Source organism: Diabrotica virgifera, chromosome 9, assembly GCF_917563875.1.
Source record: "Diabrotica virgifera virgifera chromosome 9, PGI_DIABVI_V3a".
Lineage (NCBI taxonomy): Eukaryota > Metazoa > Arthropoda > Insecta > Coleoptera > Chrysomelidae > Diabrotica > Diabrotica virgifera.
The window spans coordinates 86744686-86751253 of record NC_065451.1 but is presented as its reverse complement, the minus strand read 5'-3'; the positions used below and the strand labels follow the sequence as shown (position 1 = coordinate 86751253).

The window sequence follows — 6568 nt, the reverse complement described above, 5'->3', positions numbered from 1 at the left end:
TCATGTGTGTATTTTTATTTGCAGTTAAGTGTTGGCTTGTTTCAGGTGAGCTTGATTTTTGTGTTTGGGTATTAGAGGATGACTCGGACGATGTAGGTGTTGCGATTGTAGTGTTAACTGAAGAAGTGGTCACATGTGTGGGTGTGTCACATGTGTGACTACTGTTTGTGATGTGGTTTGAGAAGGCGTAGTAAGTGTGGAAGGAGTGGTATTTGAAATTGTGGGAGTATTTTGTAAATTATCTTGTTGAGTATGATTTATTGATGAATTTTGTCTTATTTCTGCTGGCACTGCATTATCATTGTAAGGATGGTTATGAGGTGAAATATTTGGACAATTAGCTGCCCGGTGTCCAGTTAATTTGCATTTGAAACATGTTTCGTTTTGGGCTATCAATATGCGGTATGATGTTTGTTCTAACTCGATGATAAAAGATTCAGGTAATACAAAGTTGTCTGGCAAAGGTGAAATGAAAATTTGTCGTCGGAAGCTTAGAATATGACAAAGCAGGATTGGTTGCTCCTATTCGTAGGTATGATATATCTCAGAGAGGAGAAAGACCTAGTTTTATTAATTCGTCTTTAATTCAGTTGGAAGGTATACTTGGACATACACCGGACAGAATTAAGCGGACTGATGGAGTTATTAAACTTCTTGCTTCTAGTATATTTCTATTTACTTTTATCTTGTTTGTTTCTGCTATGAATTTATTAACTAAGTTTTTAGATGATAGATATATGCATATTTTACCGGTTGATATACGGGATGCGAGAATTATATTTCTTGGTTCTATACGCTGACTCAATCCTTGTTATAAATTAATTTATTCTATATTATAAATTATATTAATGTTTAACCAATAAAAAGCTGTGACGACACGAAAATCCGACGAATCTGGCATCGTTACTCATCTTTGAAAATTAATTAACTATAGTGGGCTAGTTTGACTTACTATACAGAATATCGCTGAGGATAATCTGACTGGATCAAAAATATTCTGCTGTTTTTTATTCCATTTGGATGATTTTTTTAAAAGTTTTAATAAATATTATACCATTATACAACTCGAAGTTTTTTACTTCTATGTAACTAATACATATTTGCTTATACCTTACCTGTTTTTGGAGTAACCGACTTCTCCAATATGGGTTGCTGTAAATTTTTGGGGCAATATGTCTCCCAACTTCTGTTTGTTGATGTGAAAGGTAAGTTTTCTGTGGATGTAGATGGCTACAAATTTTTGGTCTCCCAACATCTAGAGGTAGATGGTAAGTTGGTTTCCTCCTCTACGAAAACCTCCTGTACTACTGTAACCCAATACTTTGGGTATTGTGATTGAGGGGAAGTAAAAGGTAAAAATTTAGGTAGAAGTAGAAGAGGGAAGTTATTGAATATCTTAATTGAAAAGGGCTTAGCTCAGAAGAACCGATTAAAGCTGTAGGAGAGACACAGACTCTCAAGTGTGGATTCAGGCTAGCTTTATTGCACTGAATGATGGCTTTGAAATATGAAAACAAGGTATTGGATAATGATATGATATAAACAAGGAAGAAAATAAAATCTTTTAATACCAAACTCAATGCGACAAAATGAGACCAATGAAAATAAAAAAAAATATGAAAGTACAATAAGTAAAGAAGAAGAAGAAAATGGGCGCCAACTCGAGACAGAAGTATGAGAAATTTGCTCGAGGTTTTTTTTTATTATTTATTTTTTTTTAAGTAACGAACGACAAGAAATAAACTAAATAAATGACAATTTAGACGATAACCTGAAACACTAAGAAATAACTACTTACTTGCAATGCTGTTATATACTGTTAGTAAGAACTGAAATAAAATGCAAAATAGTAACGACAAATATATTAACAAATATATAATCTATAATCTTTATTCAACAACGTAGAACGAGTTGATACAAATATACATAAAACTGGAACAGTAGTGATGCGTAGGTAGTAAAGAGGACCTAAAAGCCGCTATCAAAAATGAAACATCACTACTGGCAAAGCAAAGGTTAGTAGAGATAACTAATCATAAGTCCATGTGAATAGCATAAGTCTTAACACTACGGTTAGTTAATTAACTTTAAATATCCTCGTCTAGGTAAAGCACAGAAAAAGAAGAATAAAACCGTTACGGTTAACACAAATAACTGCTTTACCTAGCAGAAATTAAAATGGAGGTGAAGTATTCACCCTGATGAATAACAACAAAATCTACTTAAAGTAGCAAATAAGTATTGCTTTAAATGAGAAACTTTATAATTTGTTATGTAGATAAGTGAGCTCGGCCAGAATCTCTTTTTTTACATACTAGTGAAAACCCTATACTTTTACTTTTCTCAAACAAAAACCCTCTATCTAAATTTTGATAACCCTTAATTATTTTAAAACTGACTTAGTGACTTATTATTTACCATTACATTATTAAAGAAAAACCAAAAACAAACCCCCCTGTTTATAAAGATAATTCTATATAGTTTTGCTTGATTATATGCACATATAATTAAGCTCACACAAGTAGATGTAATTAAAGAAAAGAAAACAATCTTATCTTTTCCAATCAACAGCTATTTCAGGCAACAAGAGATATGCGTCCACTTAAGCATATCTTCTGGGTACCATGAAAGACAGGTTAACTGCTGGGTGGAAGTGCTGCTGTGTGAGTTGAATTCCTAGGCAATGGTCTATGTTCATTGTTCTAATATGTTCAAATATGCAATATATTATATGGGTAAACCCACAATTATTTTTGGGAACCCACAATGTCGTGGTGGAGCCTAAAACAATATAACACTTTCAAAAATCTAAAAGATTGCATAGACAGCGGTACCAGTATGCATTCACCAAACTTAGACCGAACAAACATTACTTTATCAAAACAAATAATATTAGGTTATGTTAGAATTTATAATGCACTGCTATCCATTCAACTGCTCTGTCAACAAGTAATCTGCCCTCTCTTTCTGTCGCTCACTCGCTCTGTCATCTGCGCGTCAATAAAATTTTCCACAAGCCTTGGACTTTTTACGGTATTTTTTTAAAAAAAGGAACAAAAAGAAGAATCGGCCGTTATAAAAAAAAAATTAAATATGGAAGACAATGATACTAGGACATAAAATTATGATTTTACTATGTTTCATTACAATAAAATGTATCGATATAAGTAATACGGATGTTAACAATGGATTTTATCAAAATAAATAATTATTTGTAACAATACCTGAGTCTTAGAGTGTGCATCGCTTCTTCAAAGCCATGTGATAATTCTTTTTGTGTGATTTAATATTTAACTGCTGTTCTTTTATGTTTCTCTTGATTTGAATCTTCTTGTATTACGTTATTCGATGTTCTTTTGATGTTTCTAGTCCATTTAGTGTATTTTCTGTTAAATTTAACTCAGGTCCACCACGAAGGAATAAATATGATACACACTCAAGCGAGTTCTGGCCAAAACTGACCAATTTCTCCTCGCACCGTAGCTTCGTCGCGCAAATAGCGCTTTTACCCAATTCGTCTACTTTTGTTCATTGGCGTTTCAGACGGGAATTGGTTAACGGTATTTTAAGTGAATTTTGTAATTAATTATAATTAAATAAAATTAACATGAAGTAAAACTCCCTAGTGTAGTTGGTATATTTAATAAAAATTATAAAAATTTTTAAAAATCCAAACGGATTACGTTCAAAACGTTTTCGGACTTATCAGTCCATCATCAGTGAACCTAAAAGTAAGTAATCTCACTTAGTAAAATTGAAAAGGGTGAAATTTTGAATGTTAAAAATTGAAAAGTGTGGTTACGATTACTTACTCTCTGTCCTTGCTAAATAGCCACAATGCCAAACACTGGTCAAGATGTATGTTCTAACTACATGGTGAAATCTGATCTACAATTTGGCTTACATTGGATGCCAACGGATTAGTACTAGGAACATGATGCTCTACTCCATTAATTAAGAGATTTTTTTATAATTAGGTCTACATTGAACTACGTTTAGTCTGTCAATGATTTAGAAGGAAGTTGAAATACTTCAAATGTCAGTAACATTGACATCCAGGAAAGGGAATTTTTAAGGTATTAACCTGTAGCAGATGGATTTCTACTACAATATTTTATAAAAAATATCCATTAATTTTAATCCTATCCCAAGAAAAATATTAATTTTTTTAATATATTTTGCGAGTTTATATATCTTTAAAATTTCCTAAGCCGCTCCTGTTCGCATTGTAAAGGTTAGGAAATTTCCTATTTATTTGTGTAGCAATAACCAACTACGTAGATTGTTATTGAAAACATCCATTATTCGAGAATGAATCCTCTAAAAGGTTCAGTGTTTTTCCTTTAAGTTTTGAGCGCTAAAAATCCCATGTTATTATTGGTCTGCATTTTGAAAGATCCTTGAGTTGTAGTTGACGATTGGTCAATAGTTTTGGCCGAACGATCGAGAAGAAATGCATCGTTGGGACGCGAGAGAGACGTGACGATGTAAAGCGAGTTCTAAAAGTACATCACTTCAGTAAACATCTTTTTGTTAGAACTCAACCAACAGACTCGTAGAAAGTCGCACTTTGCCGGCAAAATGGTTTTATTTTTATGGTAAAAGAAGTGAAAGACTGGCAGTTTGCCCAGTAAATGTCAACGAATATAATGACAATAGTTTCACGGCATTTTAATGGATATATTATTGTGAAATAGTTCTATTGTTATGCAGTTTGATTTGCCGGTAAAAAAGAAGTGCGTGGTTTCCTGGTTCCTGTCCTTTATGTAGCTGTTGCTATTTTTATGATGTTTTGGATTTGTTCATGTTCCAGTAAGAAATGCCCAGATGATATTATTTGGTATCGATTTTATCCAGTTTTGTAATGATTTGAATATCTTCCCCTCCCAGCCCCGTCTGAATGGAAAATTTTGAAGTTCCAAGTGTTGTGACATGGATTTTTGTTTTAACAAGGTATGATAATGTTTATTTTAAATAATTCACAAGTGGATATTATTGGTAAAGGTTTTACATAATTAAAAATGTTTGTTTTCAACATGGAAAATATATTATGTAAAGTAAATATTAGATGGCAGTGACATTTGACAGCCATGTCAAATTTTTGTTTTGGTACACTGCTAAAAATAAGGTTAAAAATTGTAAAATCATGTATTTTGTTATTATTATTCATTTCTGGTTTGAGAATGTGTCTATTCTCAATAAAAATAAAAAGGTATTAAGGTTTAAATAAACATTATAAAATGTACACATCTTTATTTCTGTAACCTCTTTATTTAAGAAAATTATTAACAGATATCTAATACAAGTGAATAAGTTTTAGAACAGAAGAAAATATAATGGCATAGAAGCCAAATGATGATAATTTGTAGCCCACTATAACCCCAACGAGGAATCTACGATGAATGTCTCCCATTTGGTTTCCAGTAAGTACTCGATATGAGAATTTGAGGATTTTTCAAACGGCGTCCCAATTTTTTTAAATAGTAGGAAAGTCCTCAAGTCTGTGTAAGTATCCTTTGCTTATTTGGTTATGTATTTAGTCTTCTTTAAACCCTCCTACCCCTCCCAACGAATCTACGACCCGCCACCGCACAAAAAAAAATGAGCTGTCGTTCGCATGAAGGTTTGCGTGTCTGTTCCTTCTGCTAGCCCCATTTCGACTCCCCAGTATCTCTATAGATAGTCTTTCTTTGATCCCATAGAGCAGACAAGTAAAACGCTTCAACTGGCGCCCAACGTGGGGCCGACTCATTTTTAGCCTCCTTCCGGCTCCAGTTGTACGCAAAACGCTTCAAATAGCGCCCTGTACGTGGGGCTCGATCCATTTTTAGCCCCCCTGATCCCATTAGCATGTGCCCACTACCATATCCCTTTAGCCTCCTTTCGGTCTCATTTGTACTACAACTGTTAGGCAATGCCCGTCCCCTTGGGCAGCCGATCTCAGTTTGTGGTGCAAGTGTTTCCGATAACATGGAAGCTCGACTCGTGTCATGTTGTGTATGCCCACTGTTACAAGTCTAGCTTGGAGACATGTTCAACTAGTAGTTAGCCTATCTACTAGTCCCCAATATCTTTAGCCACTCCCACTTGATGTTACACTTGTAATACTTGTAACGTACACCCTGAAGTTTGACCCGAGTAAATATCGCCCCAGTCTTCCCAAGTAGTTTAGCCCAGATTCCTCTTGTCTTGTCCCTAGAAACTGTTTCAAGTCTTTTAGTGCCCCCGAAACTGTTTCAGTCTTTTAGTTCCCACAAAAGAGCCCATTTTTATAAATTTTGTTTACGAATGTTAATAATTTTTCCAAGGAGGTGTAAGTATGTACACATTTTGTTGTGGTGTTGATTTGGTCATGCTGCTGATTGTATAGGCATGTACCATTTCATACATCATAGTGTATTTAACTTGTAACCCCATATTATGTAAACCGTAGTATACTGGTATTGTATTGTATGTATCGTACAAGAGAATAGTATGTTTAATATTGTAGCGTACTTACTATATTGTATTGATATTGTACCCATGATGAAAGCATTGGTTAAATTTTTTGGAAAATATTGATTAATTA

The 6568-nt window shown here is 33.8% G+C and overlaps 1 long non-coding RNA gene across 1 annotated transcript; it reads right to left on the bottom strand.

The window, feature by feature from the left end:
- Positions 1–1847: 1847 nt before the first annotated feature.
- On the bottom strand, positions 1848–3548 carry LOC114342994 (uncharacterized). The gene is made up of 2 exons (XR_003654465.2): positions 3225–3548; positions 1848–2781 (listed from the first exon to the last, which is right to left on the bottom strand). It is a non-coding gene; the product is annotated as an uncharacterized LOC114342994 (long non-coding RNA).
- Between the last annotated feature and the right edge of the window lie 3020 nt (positions 3549–6568).